Below are 19397 nucleotides of genomic sequence, written 5' to 3'. Positions count from 1 at the left end.
GGGATCTGGGCCCGATATCAGAGGGTAACCAGGTGCCCGGTAGCAAAGCAGACAGTTTAGCAGGGGAGAGGAAGAGCAAAGGCAGAAGCAAAGAGGAAGGTCTTGAGGTACTTCCGGAACCGAAGATGGTTCTCTTCAAGTTTCAGAGAGGAAGGGAGGCTGTGCCAGATGGATGCCCCAGCAGAGTAAAGGGATCTACCCCCAACTTGTTGCTTGTAGAAGCGACTGACACTGAGGGAGTTGGAGGTGAAGTAGCGAAGAGCTCAAGTAGGAAGGTATTTACAGAGGGAGAGTTCAAGGTATTGCGGAACCAGGCACCAGAAACCCTTGTGGACAATGCAAAGGGTCTTGAATTTAATCCTTGCCGATACTGGGAGCCAATGAAGGGATTTTAGGGTTGGAGAGATACGATCGCAGGGCTTGAGGCCAAGGACAAGACTCACAGTCCTGTTCCGGATGAGCTGCAGAGGGCGGAGAATGGTTGCAGGCAGATTGGCAAAGAGGCTGTTGCAGTAGTCCAGCCTAGAGAGAACCAGAGCTCTGGAAACCCTGAGCTTCTGGGGAAGGAGAGGCAAGGAAGAATACCTCCGAGGAGGTACAGTTGGTAGTTAGACTTTTTTTGAGACGTCAGAGATGTGTGGGGAAAAGGAAAGCGTGGAGTCGAAGATGACCCAGAGGTTCTTAGCCTCGCAAGTGGGAGCAGGGAGAGGGCCAAGGGAGGCCGGCCAGAAAGTGACAGGAGAGGAAGGTGCAGGTGTGCCAATGAGGAGGATCTCTGTCTTACTAGCATTAAGGCAGAGGTTGTTGGCGGCGCACCACACCTGGATTGCAGACACACAGTCAGAGATGAGAGAGGGAGAAGAGGTGGCAGAGGGGAGCCTGAAAACAAGTTGTTGTCATCCACATAGCACTGAAAGTTTCAGCAGAGAGCAGAAATGCAGTGGGCGAGCGGTGCCAGGTATTGGTTGAAAAGCCAAGGAGAGAGGTTAGACCCCTGGGGAACACCACAGGTAGAAAGTGAGATAGAGGAAAGGAAGGACCCAAGTTGGACCTAGGAGGGTCGGTTGGAGAGAAAGGGGGTCAGCCAGGCCAGGGCCTAATCAGTGATACCAAGCTTATCACAAGGGCGATTGAGCAGGATGACATGGTTAACCGTGTGAAAGGCAGAAGAAAGATCGAGTAGGATGAGGACAGATGGGATATTAGAATGAAGGGTGGAGAGCAGGTCTTCACAGATGTTCAGGAGAGCACTTTCCATGCTCTGGCAGCTCTGAAGCCAGACTGATGGTCACGGAGACAACCAACAGAATCGGAGTGAAGATTAAGCTCGGAGATGGCCAGCTTTTCCAGGAGTTTGCCCAGGAAAGGAGTGACAGAGATCGGGTGATAGTTGGCCGGGCAATAGGGGTCGGCTATGGGTTTCTTGAGAAGAGGGTGCACAAGAGAGTGCTTCAGATGGGAGGGGAAGGCTCCAGAAGCGAAGGAGTGGTTGCAGAAGTCGGTCAGATCAGGAGCAAGGGTGTCAATGTGGTCCTTGATGGTTTTGTATGAACAGGAAATAACCTGTTTTGATGATACTTTCATAGATTGGACTTTCTGGAAATCTCTTGAAGGGAGAACAGAGGAAAAAGTGAGAAAGAAGGAGGAGAGGCGGCTGCAGGGGGGCCAAAGGTAGCGGAGAGAGAAGCGGGAGGAGGAGGAGAGGACGAGAGGGTGGACAGGATGTCCTGGGTTTTGAGATGAAAAGAAAGGCAAAGGCCATGCAGATGGCCTCGGAGGCGACAGGAGAGGTAAAGATTGCAGCAGGGTTGGCCAGCTCCTTGCAGATTTTAAAAAGTACGGCCACGTTGTTAGATGCCGCAAAGATGCAGGCTTGGATGTGGGCTCCCTTCTTAGTGCGGACAAGGAGCTGGTATTGCCTTTGTAGCAGGCGCAGGCCAGTTTGTCAGAGGATGCACAAGAAGCCCACCATTTCCTCTCAGCCACCCTACACTTGCGTTTAAGGGTAACTAGGTCAGAGTCATACCAAGAGTTGCACTTGGTTTTGGGCTTCAAGCGGATGTTCATGACGGGGGCAAGAACATCAAGAGTATCAGAGATAGAAGAGTAGAGCATGGAAAGGGCTCTGTCTGGATGTGAGTCAGCCAGAGGAGGAGGAGGGGGAGAGAAAGTGGTAGTGAAAGCCTCAACTGACACACGCTTCATGGGTCGGATGAACGAGAAGGTACATGGCAGTGTTGGAGTTGGCTTGGCCTGATGGGTAGATAGGGAGAGATGGGAGGAAAGGAGAGAGTGATCACTCCAGGAGAGAGGAGTGGTCAGAAGGATAGAGAGGGGGAGGTCTGAAGAGATCAGAGCATCCAGAGTGTGCCCTGCAGAGTGAGTTGGGCCAAAGGGGAGAATAGAAAGAGAGATGGAGAGTCACAGAGGTTGCGAAAGCATCCAGATGGATGTTGAAGTCTCCAAGAAGGAGGAGTTGAGTGGTTGAGGCCAGGAGGGAGGAAGTGAGGTCCGCCCACTCAGAGAGGAAGGAGGTGATTTGACCAGGTGGCTGATACATAGTAACCATGGTAAGTGAGTTGCAAGGAGAGAGAGAAAGCCTCAGACAAGGCATTTGAAAGAGGAGTAGGCCTGCAGAGGAATGACAGAGGCTGGAATCCACTCGGGGAAGATCAAGGCTACACCTCTTCCGGAACGGTTCGATCTGGGCGCGGAGAAGATCTTACAACCATTGGGGAGGAGAGTGTCAAAGCCTGTGACAATTGTGACAATTGACAATGTGACAATTGTGACAAAACTGTGGTGCTACATGTCGTCTTGCTTGTAAGGTGAGCACGTTGCCCCTGAGCTATCCTCCCGAAATCTTGAGCAATGGTTGTCGTATTGGTATTGCCGGGTTTTTAAATACTCTTTGCTTGGTATGTTTGTACGCTTTTGTTTGGACTAAAGCTTTGCCACAGGGATTTTGGCCCTTCCACCAACTCACATGCTTGCTTGCACAGTCACTTTAGTTTAATAAGTAAAACATTTGTTGGTTTTGTACGGTTCAGTATTCAGAATTGTAATCACTGCTTCTCTCACTCACACGGGAGTGAAACTGCCTGCCGTGGATAGCGTCAGAGTGATCCGGAGTCACTTGCAAGCTGTGAACTCACAAGGTAAGTCGCTCAATCTAGCTCTGCTTGGTGTTCGCAGGTCTTCTGTCATTGTGGCTCCTCGCGGTCAGGCAAACAGCCTCGTCTGGTCCACCTACGCTTACGCCACTCGGAATTGGAGCTTCCTCCAGTCGGCAGAGGCTCAGGTGCAACCCAGCCACCTAAAGCCTTTAACGAGGGTACACTTCCCTTGCTACTTCCTCTTCCTGCTGCGCAACCTCTGCACAACAAGCCTTCAATGGGCAAGCATCCCATTCTTATGCTTCCCACTGCGCAACCTCTGCAGCAGGAATAGCTTGAGGCAAAGACCCTCACAGGACTTGACACCGCTCTTGGCTGCACAATGGTCCCGGCGTCTTCTCTCATGCCAGCTTCACTTTCCTCTGCAGCCCGCACTGCTTTCTCCTCTCCTGCTGCTCCTGCTGTTCATGTTCTCCCTCTTCCTGCACCTGAGGGGGCTTTTTATGCCTCTCAGTCTCCCTCAGGTGTAGGTCGTTTACACTAATTAGCTGACTGCTCCCACAGCAAAATTACTCTGCATCCCTTTTCCTCGTCCCAGTACTGAATAATTATGGGACTTGAAGTCCCTGCCAACCAAGTTAGTTTTCCTAACTTCTTCTACCTTACAATAAGCCATTCCAAGATTGGGGTTTCAGGGAAAATTAAACAAGGGAGTTTCTCCTTCCTCCTGGCCTGTTCCCACCCCATGTGATCCTCCCGCAGAACACCACCCCCAGGGTTGGGATCAAGAAGCAGCTGCCTTCCCCTGGCCACACGGGAAGGGGCCCAGTTCAAGATTCTGGGGGGAATCACTACTGATTCATCATACTATATGGACATCCATCACTGCTGTAAAATCTTTTCCCAGGTTCTTCTTGTCGCCTACAAGGAATCACTCCCCATACTCTGTTACATCCTGCACTCTGTCACATCACACTGCTACACCAACCTCATCTCTATCTCCATTTTTACCATCACAAACTATCCAGGACCATCAGTTTTTACCCTTCTTCCTTCGACCTCTCTTCATTCTTTCGTCTCTCACTGCAAAAGGCTTAAAAATCTGTGATCTCACTAGCCTCCTTTCCATGCCACCACTCAGTACCTTCTCTCCACTATTCCCCATTCACTCAGATTTTTTCTACACTTCCCATCCTCTGCTCTGCCAACCCTTCCTGTGCGCCCACAGACCCCTTCGTACCCCAGACCTGGAGCCCAATTTAATGCCTGCGGGCCTTCGCCACCATATTTAAATAAATAAATAAATAAACTTTAAATACATAAAATCCCCTCAACCGTCCTACCAATGAAATGCTAGAAAAACATCACAACTCAAAACACATCACCATCCACACTGTTGACCAAACAGCAGGAACTCACACAGGGAACCAGCCTCAAACCCCTCGGAACGACTGCTGACTACCCACCTCAACCAAACAAAACCACTTTATCACCTAACCAAACCAACACTGAGGCTGCTCGACAGACAAGTAACACTACATCACCGCAAATAGATTGCGCATGAAAATGCACCACCAGTGCCCCAACAAGGAGCACCCCAACCACAAGAACAACACATAGGTTGAAACCACCACATCTAAGGTGTGGGAGCGACAATGCCACAAAGGGTACTGGGGTCCCCCCAACACACAATGGCAAAGCACACTTGACCAAATGGCAAAAAAAACATGTGAGTGCGGGGTCCACCTCCACAGAAACAAACTAATGAGGTAAACTATACTCAACAACATTTCTCCAGCCATAACCATGAACGCAAATGGCACGGGCACATAATACCTCCCCAAAGTGCTTTGGTGTGCCATGTGCTGGCAGCTAGCAGCCCAGGTGGCTGGCACTACCCTGCCACACAAAACACAAACAAGACTGTCTAACCCCACAAGGTGGTTTGCCAGTCCACCCAGTGAGCACAACACACACCACATACAGAAGTAACCCCCAGTAAGTCCATGCCCTATTCCCACGTCCATATTCTGACAGACCTGTGGAGGCAAAAGTTAAATCAACATGCAAGAACAAACCAAATTTCAACATCCTTCAACTAACAGAGGAAACGTCTTTACCAAAATACACCAGACACGTCCCAGATCCACCACAATCCACAACGTACCAATGGACAACTTACACCCGAACGGGCTTCACTTCATATAACACTGTTGATCAATATTCACGGTCATGGACAGCTCCCTGAAAAATGACATAAAGCCCTGATCTAGCTTGTGGAAAACTGCGATATATTGACTTCTTGAATCACGCAGGTCAGCCCCACAACCAAGGCAAAAACCCCAGAGCTCTTCCCAGCGAACTGTCAATTCCTGCTTCCCAGAGACGCAGTCAGGATACAGCATAGTGCCATCCACACCATACCCGGAGCTGCTGTCAAGCTGGTACCTGTGACCCGACCCCAACACACGCTGGGCCCAACCTCCATCACTGCCAACTTGACTGTTTCAGGTAGCAGCTGTTCACTGAGCTGACTGTGCCCACATGGGTCTCCGAACACAGCACCCAGCTGTTCACTATGCTGACAGCACACACACGGCTCTCCTGAAACAACTCCCAGCTCCGGCTCGGATAGCATTCCATGCTGGGCACCGCACTAGATGTTACCTGCCACTTTTTCTTTTCAGCAGCATTACCATCAGGACACATTTCCTCCCCTGAGACTCACTTCAAACCCTAAGAGGCGTGCAGCGGCAAACCGTTGTACAGTGTGTGATGCTGTCCATCCCCTTCAATGGCACATCATTCGACATCCTCAGCCATTAGCCACGTCACAACATCCTCTCTGATTGGCCACTGAAGCCTCAATGCCATCATTCAAGCCCCGGCCTCCAAACTACAAGGAGCTCTAAAACACTCTCTCAACATTCCAGAGGCAGGCATTCTACAAGCATTCCGCAGCACCCAGGATCACAACACAGGAACAGGGGAGAAAGCAAGACATAACACATTACACAGAGAAAACAATGAAACAACTTTCTTCATGATGCACATCTAGGTTTCTCTTAGGAAGAGATGATGTGTCTGATTTTTAAGGGCCCCTTCTTAGGGATTCAAGCTTCCTTGTTTGCATGAAAAGTGTTTATAAGCTGCTGAGCCACCTTGAAGACCTTTTATGATCCTTGCTGTGTCACATACGAGGCTGGGCCCTGTCCACTTGAAGACCTCTTTCCAACCAAGTAGTGAAAAGGCAGGGTGCTCCTACATTTGTCAAAGTTGCTGCAGAAGAGCTTTTCTATAAGAAATTATCTGGTCAGCATGAAGCAATCCATTGTTGCACTCTTATGCTCAAAGGCTTGCAGACAGAAAAAACAATATAAATCTGACCTGTATCTAAAGTAAAGGTGATCAGCTCAGACAAGATGAAGCTGCAACATTTAAGTGAAGAAATGTTACCACTTCCTGAAACAAGGATATGGAAGTGATAAAGGGAAACCTGACTATGAACACAACTAAACAGTTACTGCTCCCTCTAGTGTTGAGTAAGGTGTAGTCACCCTCCAGTAATATTTTGAAATATATAATTTCCCTTCATTTCAATCAAATCAAAAGGGTTACAATTCTACCTTTATGTGACTGGAGTATATTTAGGTAGATGAGGATTTTCTAGCACAATATAGATGTCATCACAAAGTCCTTTTTTGAGTTTACTTATTAGCTGCCTTTTTACTGCATTTTGGGCAGTAATGGGTTAATGAAAGCACATTGTTCAACGTTCCCCATTTCCAAAATGTTCTTCATGTGTGTTTGCATCATTTTCAGGTGAGTTTTGCTTCCGTTGTATATATTAGGGTAATGTTCTGGCCCGTTCCGGATACTTTTTCGTGTGAAAATGTAGCTTTTGGGCAGCAATGGGTTAATGACAGCACATTGTTCAACCTTCCCCATTTCCAAAATGTTCTCATGTGTGTTTGCATCATTTTCAGGTGAGTTTTGCTGCCGTTGTATATATTAGGGTACCGTTCCGGCCCGTTCCGGGTACTTTTTCGTGTGAAAATGTAGCTTTTGCGGAGCAATGGGTTAATGACAGCACATTGTTCAACCTTCCCCATTTCAAAAATGTTCTTCATGTGTGTTTGCATCATTTTCAGGTGAGTTTTACTGCCGTTTTATATTTTAGGGTAGCGTTCCGGCCCGTTCCGGGTACTTTTTCGTGATAAAATGTAGATTTTGGACACTAATGGGTTAATGACAGCACATTGGTGCACCTTTCTCATTTCCAAAATGTTCTTTATGTGTGTTTCATTTTCAGGTGATTTTTGCTGTCATTTTATATATTAGGGTACCGTTCCGGCACGTTCCGGCACGTTCCAGGTTTTACACACACCCTGTAAAATAGGAACAAACTACCAAGCTCCACAAAACAAAGCAAATATGCTAAAAAATAAAGAAAACAAAGGAAGGTGAAGAGTTAATGACTGAACCTTTTGAGGTCAAATTTCAGTTTTCTATTTCCTCTTGTGTAAACCTGCTGCACATCACAGGCTAATAATAATAAGCCTGTGAGACGTGCAGCTGATTTACAACATTGTGAAAGGGCATTTATTTATAGTTTTTTCTTTTTACTTATTGGGCATTTATATAGGCCCAATACATGTAAAGGTGTTTCAAAGTGCTCCAACACAAGGAGGGTCAGTAAGCAAACAGAATTGACATTCCTAATAGGCATTGGCACATTGAGAATGGGCAAGTGCTATATATTTGAAGGTACAGCATAGAACAGGAGGAATACAAATTGTTAACAACATATCACATCCCTTATTGTACGTGCCTGATGGTCGTTTCAATAATGCAAGAGCTATACATAAATGACTAGAGAGGGGTGGGGGAGGGTAGGGTAAAACGAACAGGACAATGAGTCCATCCTATCTGCCTGACAGCATTTCTGATAGTGATAAGTGCATGAGACATGCAACAGGAGTGGGGAGGGTGGGAGGGAAGGCAGGGAGAGTCACACTCGGCACACAAAATGAAAGTGTCTGCAGAAGAGAGGGGAAAGTAAACAAAGGGAAGGCACAGTCTCTAGTGAATGTGAGCAGAGCAAATGCAATGCAACATGGATGCAGTGATGTAAAGGCACAACCACCAAGACTTGAATTTTAAACAGAGCAAGTGCAGTGCAAGGTAGGGTATTAGGGAGAGGTAGGGAAGCAGATTGAAAATAAACAACAGATGAGGTTCAGTGGTTAGAGGAGGCAGTTGAAAGATCATCCATCATTCCCGGAATGCAGAGGGGTGCGGAAAAAAGGTCCAGGGGCCACGTTCATTAAGGAGTAATGGTGTAACAAGTGGCCGCCGCATGGATGAAGGGGCAAGAAAGGTCCGGAAGCCCCCCCCCCGGCTCACCAAGGCCCGGCCAGGGCCAGACAGGGAGAGAAATGGTCCTTAGGCATGGCTTGGAGAGAGAAGAAGGAATGAGAAGTCACATAGTCTTTAGAATGGCCATGCCATTATCAGGGAAGACAAATGACCAAACAACGTCTGCTGGCTTTGTGCCATCTTCCCTATCACTGCTATTCCCAGGTAACTACGTTAGGCTGTATAGGTGATAGCCACAACCTAAAAAGCATAGCCTAAAGTGAAACACTGTTGCAAATAACATTTCTCAGTAACTATTTCCTATTTCAGGCGCTCTCTCTATCAGACAAAAGTGAGATTTACTATTGCTGATCACTTCTTTTTGTGAAATATCTGCTTATTGATCGTTCACCAGCAGAAATATATAGAATAAATACAATGATTAACAACCTGAAGGATGATTTAATCAGGTGACATCTAGTTCGATGTATTTTCCATCTGCCCCAAATCGGACTTAACAGTTTTTTTTTATTTAACCAAGTTATTTGTATGAGCCTGGGACACAACAGTCTAGCAGTACTGATTATCACATGATATTTTATTTATATCACACTCGTAAACAAGTGTTTCAGAGTGCAACAAGGCAAGGGAGGGGAACAGGGGAGAACAAAATAACAATCTTACTAGGTCCAGTGACATTGAGAATGCACAAGTGCATGGGAAAGGGAAAGGGGAAAAGTGCATGGAAGGGGGGAGAAGTGGAAAGTGCGGAGCAGGGGAGAAACAGATAAATAATAATAAATAAAAATAAATAAATAATAAAGGCAATAGACGGTGGTAGTGCAGCCAGCAAGTGGCAAATGCTGTGATTGAGGCAGCAGACAGGGTATGTCTGATAAGTGCAGAACGAAAAGAAAGGGGGTGTGGGACTGTATGGGTACTCATACAGTCCCCAATGCAAGAGGGGGCCCGAAAGCAGTGCAGGAGGGTGACAGGGTGAGCAGGAACCTGGGCCTGGAGGACAGAGGGTGGCCAGGTGCACGGTGCAGAGAGAGAAACAGATCAGCATGCGAGAGGGGGGCCGAAGGCAGAAGTGAAGAGGAAGGTCTTGAGGTGCTTCCGGAACCCGAGATGGTCCTCCTCAAGTTTCAGAGTGGCAGGGAGGCTGTTCCAAAGGGAAGCCCCAGCCCGAAGACAGAGATCTGCCCCCAGCTCGTTTCTTTGAAAAACGACTGACCCTGATGGAGTTAGAGGTAGAGGAGTGAAGAGCTCGAGAGGGGAGGTATTTACGGATGGATAGTTGAAGGTATTTTGGACCCAGACTCCAGAATGCCTTGTGGACAATGCAAAAGGTGTTGAATGTAATCCTTGCATCCACTGGGAGCCAATGAAGGGATTTCAGAGCTGGAGAGATACAATCCCAGGGCTTGAGGCCAAGGACAAGTCTTGCAGTCCTGTTATGGATTAGTTGCAGAGGGAAGAGAGCAGAGGTAGGAAGATTTTGAAAGAGGCTGTTACAATAGTCCAACCTGGAGAGAACCAGAGCTTGGGAGACAATGAGCTTCAGGGGGAAGGAAAGGAAAGGCAGAGTACCTCTGAGGAGGTGCAGTAGGAAATTTGACTTTTTAGAGACATTGGAGATTTGGGCGGAGAAGGAAAGTGTGGAGTCAAAGATGACCCCGAGGTTCTTAGCGTTGCAGGTAGTGGTAGGAGGAGTTGCCAGGTATTGCTTGAAAAGCCACAGCGAGAGGTTAGACCCCTGGGGAACACCATAGTTAGAGAGGGAGATGGATGATAGGAAGGACCCAAGTTGGACCTGGGAGGGTTGGTCAGAGAGTAAAGAGGTCAGCCAGGCCAGAGCCTGATCGGTGTCACCAGGTTATCACGGAGATGGTTGAGCAGGGTGATATGGTTGACAGTGTCGAAGGCAGAAGAGAAATCGAGTAGGACGAGGACAGAATGTTAGAGTCAAGGCTAGAGAGCAGGTCTTCACGGATGTTCAGGAGAGCAGTTTTTGTGCTTCTGGCAGCTTTGAAGCCAGACTGGGGGTCATGAGCCAACAGAATCGGGAACGTAGGTTAAGCTGAGAGATGGGCAGTTTTTCCAGGAGTTTACCCAGAAAGGGAGTAATGTAAATTGGGCTATAGTAAGCTGGGCAAGAAGGATCAGCTCTGGGTTTCTTGAGAAGAGGATGTACAAGGGAGTGCTACTGAGGGGAGGGGAAGCATCCTGAGGCAAAGGAGAGGTTGCAAAAATCAGCAAGGGCCGGAGCAAGGGTATCAATGTGGTCCTTAATGGTTTTAGAGGAACAGGGATGAACCTGTTTTGACAAGGCGTTCATAGATCGGATTTGTCTAGCGACCTCATCAGGGGAAAAAAGAAGAAAGCATGAGAAAGAGGGTGGGAGGGTTGAAGGAGGGCCAGCAAGTGCAGAAGGAGAGGGGATAGGAGGGGTAGAGGAGGAGAGGGTGGATAGGATGTCCTGGGATTTTTAGATAAAGTGAGAGGCAAGGGCACTGCAAAGAGCCTGGGAGGCAATGGGGGGGAGAGACTGCAGAAGGGTTGGCCAGCTCCTTATCCACCTTCCCCTTTCTGGACAACAAATACACTGGTCTGCACAGAAGGTCTAGTTATTAAGAATAGAAATAATCAAACCATTTAAAAATATAAACAAATTATACATCTTTACCATTCTCTATGAAATCCCAATGTCAATTAAAATTATAATGATAATGATGAATAATTAATACACTGGTCAATTCAGTTATCAACACTGCATTAAACATGGATATAGGCTTTCTTAAAAGCACACATGTCACCATATGTTCATTTAGTTTACCCTGAGTGCACATTCATCATGGCTTGAAATGTGAATGAGGGTTCAGGGCAAAGCTTTCATTTGATAGAAAACACAATTAAATCAGAACATCCCTGCTTACCTTATTCTCTCTATTTTTCATTTATTGAAAATAAATCCCTACTTTTCTTTACTCCATAGATATGTCAGTATTATAAACAGCATTTTAGAGCACAGAATTTAAAAACGGGCAACTTGAGATTCCTGCATGTAAATCACTTGAAAAAAGAAAGATGTCTGCTTAAAGTGATGCATTATAGGTTCCCTTCGATGGTGTATCTGTTGCAAAAGTTCAGGAACTGCACGTTTTTCCATGGGCAATTTAAAGTGGGGAAAACTGATGGCAATTAAAAACCCTTTCCCAAAACCAAAAACCCTTGGACCACAGCCGAGAACAGGCATTATATGACCAGGCAATGACTTAAATTACATTATTTTCCTAGGTATGTGCAAAGTGAGATCTTATTTGGTCCCCAGCCTGCACTTGGCGATTGCACAGAAAGGGAAGTCAGGATCTCCCACTATACACACCATTTGGGTCCATTTGATCAAATACAAAGTTTCCAAAAGCACTTACACTTCTGAAAAATGTACTAATTTCCCAGGAAGTACAGTCAATTGGCATACCCACACCCTACCAGTATGTTCACAAATAAGAGGGGCTTGGATTTAATCTATTCCGCTTTACAGTATGCGTCCCTTAAGAATGATATTTCCCCATGGCATTACTCTTACAAAGGAATGTATTTTGTCGGTCTTCCAGACAGGTGGGTACTCCCTTAAGTACTAGTTCAATTCTCTCCTTCTAGTAACAGGTGGGCATACGTCAGCAAAATGAGTCAGCTTCGTTCCATATCCTGGTTTCTCTCCTTCGGCATTAGGCCTGTCTGCTTCCTTTTACACCGTGGAAGGCCTGGGGTTGCACTCCATGCTAGCCTTTCTCACAATGGTTTGCCAGCAATCCCAACTCTGTCCAAAGGAAATCAAGCTGTTCTATTCTCCTTTTTGTTGTTGTCAATTCTTCTTACTATCCCAATCTTTCTATCCCAATCTTCCAGTCAGTCTGTCCCCTTAAAACCATGGGCTTGGACATTTATAGAATCAAAAGCACTCACTTTAAAGGTGTGCACCATTTTTCCTTTTTAAAATATTTTAGTCTCAAACTAAACCACCTCCTTTATACTCATTGGGCATATTAATGAGGAGGGTAGTCCAATTGAGTAACATTCTAACCTAGTTTCCCTCCCATTTGATGTGATGTCATCTGGGATATTTTACATTAATCAATCAATCAATCAAAGTAACTTTATTCGGCAATTAAAAGCCATCAAAGTTCATCATACAATCATAAAATGAGACAAACTAGATAAACTACAGAATAAAAGCAGAATCCTACATATGTTAAAAACATTAAAGCAGAATTTGTATATAAAAATCCAGACAGAGAGTATACTCACAGCCCCATCATACCTAACAACATGAATTCAGTGATCTGTCAATTGCTCTAATAAAACATTTTCCAAAATAGCCATGCCCAGTGGATGTATTGGGCTGCACAAGCCACTCTTGAACAATCAACAGCGCATTGGCAAAAATCCAATGCATACTGTGAGGTAGGAATACCTTTGTTCCTCAAGAGCGGCCTTAGGTAGTGTACTCTTAAAGGTTTGGACACATCACATAATAGCAAAACATGAGCAAGACGTGTCTTCTCACCCAAGCCACACAGGGGGCACACTCCTGACACACTGGGGTCCAGTACTTCATGCAACATGTGATGTTCACATTCTAATGCTAGAATACAGGACCCTGGCAAACGGTGGACCTATGCTAGCTAAATACTCTTTGGCTCCAAAGTTCAATTTGCTTGCCAAGTAACAAGGACCTACTTTCAACATATTGGCCGCTTTTATCATTCTCCTCCTAGTGACATCAACAGGCTTGCTCTTTAACCTTTTAGAGTCTGTCGTCACAGTGCTATCTGGGTTCTTCCATAGCTGAGCTTCTTCTAAATCATATAGCATTCTTTTCACATGGACAACCCACGGTATACGTTTCCCCTCAGGTAAGCGCAAAAGTTGTTTTAGAGCATCCCGGTATTTGCCAAGCCTTTCATTGTTCCATAAATGAACCGATATAGGGCCGGGTACAGTGTGGGTGGCTTGTTCCCCAATTGGGTAGATGTCAAGTTCAAGGTAGAGCAGCACATTTGGTGAATTTATGGGAATCTGGACTAGACTTTTTAGATGCTTATTTTCAGCCCTTTCCAGGTTAGCCACATTTGCATATCCCAAAAGATCTGCACCATATAAGGTGGGCATAATGGCACTTCTCCCCTGTCTTGCAAAAACATTCCTGTGAGTGCCACTATGCCTGCTTAGGACGGCACAAGCCATAAACAAATGTGTCAAGGAGGAGCCAGTTTCATTAAACGTTATGCCTAGGTAATCATAAGATCGCACTAGTTCCAGGAGATTTTCAGCCACTGTAATAATTATTTTATGATAGTTAAACAATTGTGATTTTCTAAAACATTATGTTCCACACATGTGATTGTTACTAATTAGTCTGCATGATTATTCTCACTTAGGTGAATCAAATGATGCTAGTCTCATCTTGGTATGAAGTGATGTGTTTGTGACAGATTATTGCTTTTTATTCTCTTTTACTACTACTCCAATATTCTATTCCTATCGCAAAATATCAGCCCAGCCGCACAGATGTTTTTGACATTTCTGTGCAAAAATATCTACATTAATATCATTTGCATAATTAAAAGAATACCTAAAAAATATCGTTTTAACATTCAGCTGATCAACTTTTTCACTCTGAACAAGTTAAAACAAGTAGATTGCTATGATACTCCTATAAAATAATATTCAGAAAAATATGAACCCATATGAAAGATTCAACAATGCCTTATTGCCATTATTTAACAAAATATTAAATAGTAGTTTAATTCCCTGGCCTGGCAACAGCCACTTGGTGCCAGTTCTTTGAAGCTTCAGAGCAGAGCCATTTACAAACCCTGAGAGGCCTTGTTGTCGTGGCACTATTGTCAGAAGGTTCTTCAAAATTAAACTCCTCAGAGCCAAATCTTGACACAGTTCTCGGCCTCTTAAGTGATTTTACCAGCTAGCTTTTACAAATGCTAGACTTCATGTCTCTGCCGGAGTGAAGGGGATCCTTTAATGGAAAGCTTGCTTGTTGAGAGCTCTTTAAAACCTGGGGAAGTCCACTGTGGGTCCAGGTTTCAGAATATATTTCTGTATTTTTAGCGAAGTCTTGGATAGGCACAGTGACAAATGGAAATTGTTAATGGGCCCGATTTGTTTTATTACCAAGTCCTACTTTTCAGAACAAAGAGAGCATTTCATCCTTTGGTGCAAGGACTCTGTCATAAAGTTTATAAACCACTGTCCAGACCTTAGTTTAATTTCTTTTGGGAGAACATCTTCTCCATACTGTATCTGGGTCACAGAGAATGTAAGTTTGTTTCTTAGTCAATGTTGTCAGTTTTACATAAAACTGTAGCATATGAAGTCACTTTTCTTTGCTACATTTTTGCTTTATATGTTGTTTTTTAATAAGGGAAATTATACAGTTTTTGCAATCAGGCTCCTGCCAATAACAATTTACTCTCCAATTCTCTGTAGGTTTCATGGGGTATTCCCAGTCCTGTAAAGAAGAAAGCAGAAATAATAGAACCCCAATTTTCACTTTTTCGATGAAATGCTGTGCTTTTTCATCGCAGATTAACTATTCTCCATTTAATACAGATTGCTGTATAATTTGACGTAACTAAAAAGATTAATTTTGGGCCTTGTCATTTTCTATGGACAAATGCACTTTTGTTGTAGATGGTTCGATGACCTCACAATATATGCTTGCATGTGTTTTTTTCAAATGCTTTGCGCATAATGTGGTTATCATATTTATTTTTTTATGTGGAATTTTCATTTCCTCCTTTTGTTTTGTATAGATTTCCCTAAAAACCCAACATGTAAAGAAAAATGTTCCTGCATACATCACAAGGCACAGATAGCAAAAGAAGGCATGAACAATAAGCAGTTCCAAAATCATATGCACAGAATCTGAAGGTCTTGACAAGATTTGTTTCCCCCGAGCAAAATTACCAATCCAATTGAATTGAGAGACCATACAAACCTATAATACCACTGGTGCTTTACATAGGTTTAAAATCGAGGGGGGACACTGGCCTCTTGAAAGGGGCATGCTCAAAGTGTGCTGTGCATAGTCTAAGGGAGGGCAGGTAGAATAGGCAAGGGCTGCCTGTCCACAAACAATTTATCATGTGGCCCTGTAAATATTTATTTTGAGTCACTCAGCATTGTCACAGGTGTTCTTGTTTGCATACTGAAACAAAGCTTTCTCTGGTTCAGTTTCTAAATTATTTTCTGTCTGTATATAAATCGGTTTCTCACTCAGTATATAAGCAATTAAATCAGTGAGTAAATCACCTTAATTCTGTAAATAAATTGGGTATGTGTGTGCCGCTAGCCTTAAAATGGGTCACTCGAATGCCGGTTCGAACGTTGAAGAAAAGGTTTGAATCGGCTCAAGCCATCTGAGCCTCCATGGAGATGGCTTGCAAGTCAAATTGAGCACTAAATGTGCATCTCAAACCTTGCGCCTGAAAAGTGTGCCCTGTTATCACAGGACGTCTGAATGTGAATATCACAGGTGTGCACATTCAGATGTCCTTTTTTACTACCTTTGTGCATTTGAGTGTGCAAATAAGCAGGTGTTTCTGCACATTTCAAAGCACACCCTGAATCCACAAATGGAATGCTCTTTGAAGTGGGAATAGAATAGCCACATTTCCACTGTGGTTACTTGTAGAAGGTGCACGAGGATGCACAATGCATGACAGATTCATGTTCGACCCTATCAGACACGTTCTTATAAATGGAACAGTCCCACTTGCATTTTTATCCCTCAAACATGGATAGAATTCTTTTTTTCTTCATTTCACAATGTGTGACATATGCCCTCAGCACCATGTGTGAAATGTGCCCTCAGCACCATGTGTGAACTGTGCCCTCAGCACCATGTGGGTGCTGGGAGTCTGTCATACATTAGCATTGGTACTGTGCTCCCAGCGCTAGTTAATGACAGGGGGCTGGTTAGCACATCATTTGCACTGTCCCACAACTCCCTGAAATGGAAAAGGTGATCTTTTCTGTCACAAGTGAAAAAAACTTGCTGATCCCAAACTTCTTTTTTTAGCACAAGTGATGAGATGCGCTTTTACGTCTCATCACTTGCACTAAAACAATGCCCCTTTTCTCAAAGTGTGTTTGAATGTACTCATCACAGATAAAGACATTTCAGGTGGCTCTTTTCACCCCCTTTGCATATTTGCGCAAATATGGTGGCTTACTATGCAGCATTTCAATGCGCAAACCAAATCCACAAACGGAATGCTCTTTGAAATGCTCAGACGATTGTCGCAATCCTTTGTGGATATTTGAAATATTGTAAGGGGATGCAAACTGCTGTCCCACTTGCATTTCTATTCCTGAAATAGTCATTGTGAAATAAGTTCCCAACACTTACATGTGTGCTGGGAGCCTGTCCTACATTAGTGTGAAAGTGCTCTCTCAAAATTAATGTCTGCAAGAGGGCTGGCAAGCCCATCATTTGTACTGCCGCTCAGCCCCCTTGACATTCTCAGGTAACTTTGTGGATAAGACGTTCTGTGCATTTCTACAACTAACCCAAATGAAAAAAGTGCATCGTCTGCGCCTTTTTCATTTGTGTTATTTGTATGTCCCTATTGTATATTTCCGTAGCCATGGGTAATTGTGAATTGTACGAAAGTGGTCCATTATCCTAGAATTTAGTATTACCAAAGAGCTGTAATGGAGTCCATCCACCAAATACTTGTATCTATACGAATGGCTCCAATTCTGGTTCAAAGGTTTAAAATATGTTGATCCTCAGCTCCAAATGGCTCAAATCTTCTGAGCTGAGTCGGACCCCCGCTGTTTAGGTTGGCTCAAATTTTCGCAAGCCCATCGCCAATCCCTAAAATAAATGACCCAGGCTTAGTGACTTTAATAGTTTTTTTAAGTGATCATTTAGGGTTTCAGCTCCGCTGTTGACTGCCTGTCCCGTGATAATCTGCATCTATTCCCCCTTCGTCCATTTCCTAAGGATTGTGCCACAGTATGAAGCCACAAGAAAGGGCTGATAGTATGCCCATTTTCCCTAAGGAGGCACCTGTCTTCTCAAACTACATGCTGTGTCACTTTAAATGTGCTTCTCTAGCCAAAGATAGACCTATTTAAAAAGTTTTACCTTATCACTGCCATCTTTTATCCTGCGTTTAACACTTTGGTGCGGGGCAGGAAATATGCTTGGGGAATAATGAAGTTCAAGGAGGGGCTCATGATATACACCCTCTATGATAAACCCAAGGAACTCGCCCATCGGGGTTTGCATAATAAAACAACTTTATTATAATCTATGCACCAAACAGCTTCCTCAGAAGGGTGGTTTGGGCCCTCCCCAGAAATGTTCAACTGGGCCACCACTAAGCCACTATCCATCTTCAGCCTGATCTGAAATCACCCATGAGAAACGGAAGAAGGACAAATAGATCCAAAGTAAGTTACATGTTCATTTGCATAAAATCGAAGAGCATTTTGGGAACATAAGAATGAACACACATTTGTGTATATATGACATATGTGTGACAGTATTTCAAGCCTGCAACCTTCCTCAGCACATAACACACACTGGCCGGCCTGCTTATTTCATTTATGACAATATTCTATGAGTAAAATGACTGCAGAGCAAGTGTCATATATTTTCACTTGGAGAGTCTCAGCTTTTGGTGTTGGGTGTTCACTGTACAGAATTAGCAGCTTCACTGCATGTATTTCTTTTACAGAATGTTAATCACTCAATCTGTCCCTAGCACAAGTCACCTCTGTGCTCTCTGTGCTCTTAGGCTGTTGACGTGTAGCGCTCAATTATTATTTTTTATTTTATTTAATTTTTAGCATTTGATTTTACATTTGAAAACTTTAAGCTTATTAACAAATTACAGCATAGAAACAAAAACATACACTTTCAATTTGGAAGCAAGAAAAAGCAATAAAAGAAGAAAGAGGAAGAAAGAAAGAGAAAAAAAGGAAAAATAAGGAAGCGCTCAATTATAATAACGATATGTGGGAGGGTGTTTACTCTTGGGGGATGAAGGGAGCACCAGCAGTGCCCCTACTCATGGGGAGATTTTGGAGAATGCTGGGGGTCTAACCCAGTTCGCCCCAGCCAACTGAAAGACCTGAAAACCCCCATTATTAAAAACAGCCCTATTGTTTTAAAACAGTCAACGCTAGCAAAGGATTTCTGAGCGTTCAAGATGGCTACAGACCATTGCCGAGGTGTTGTTTTGCCAATGCTCTGTAATTGAAACTAACATCATAATGTTGGACCTTGTGTGCCTCTGTGGTAAGAATCCTTGCTGGTCCTAACACATAAGTGCAGAGATCACATGAGAAAGACTCCCTGCCCAAACTTTAGCCAATATTTAATAGTCTGCATTAATCATGGATAGTGAATGTTAAGAACCCGAGATCTGTGGGTGTTTACCTAGTTTAGGTAATATTATGAGTAATGCTTCACACAGGGTCTTGAGAAGAGTACCTCTCCCCAACGCCTCTTCATACAATGTCTGGAGGCACTATGGAATTAAATTGTGAGGCCACCCCACACGGAATTGTACCCCTTTCCACATTCTTCATTGCCACCATCTAATTTTCGTTCATTGGAGCCTCTATCAATTCCTTATCCTCATCGGATAATACAGGTAAATCTCCCTTATCAAACCTGTTAGTATTCTGTTCTAGATCTATTCTTGCTTGTTGCAAGTGCAGCTTTTTAAAGAAATCTATAAACACATTGTAAGACTCTTTTATGGTGGTAACCACACTGAGACCCCTGATCCTATTGACAAACCAATGCAACTTTCTCTCATCCTTGTTCATTAGGATGGTGTAGACCATTCAATTCCACTTACCCAACCTGTCCTACAG

Source organism: Ambystoma mexicanum, chromosome 3q, assembly GCF_040938575.1.
Source record: "Ambystoma mexicanum isolate Mex_15411 chromosome 3q, UKY_AmexF1_1, whole genome shotgun sequence".
In the NCBI taxonomy this organism is placed as follows: domain Eukaryota; kingdom Metazoa; phylum Chordata; class Amphibia; order Caudata; family Ambystomatidae; genus Ambystoma; species Ambystoma mexicanum.
Note: the sequence above shows the minus strand (reverse complement) of the source record.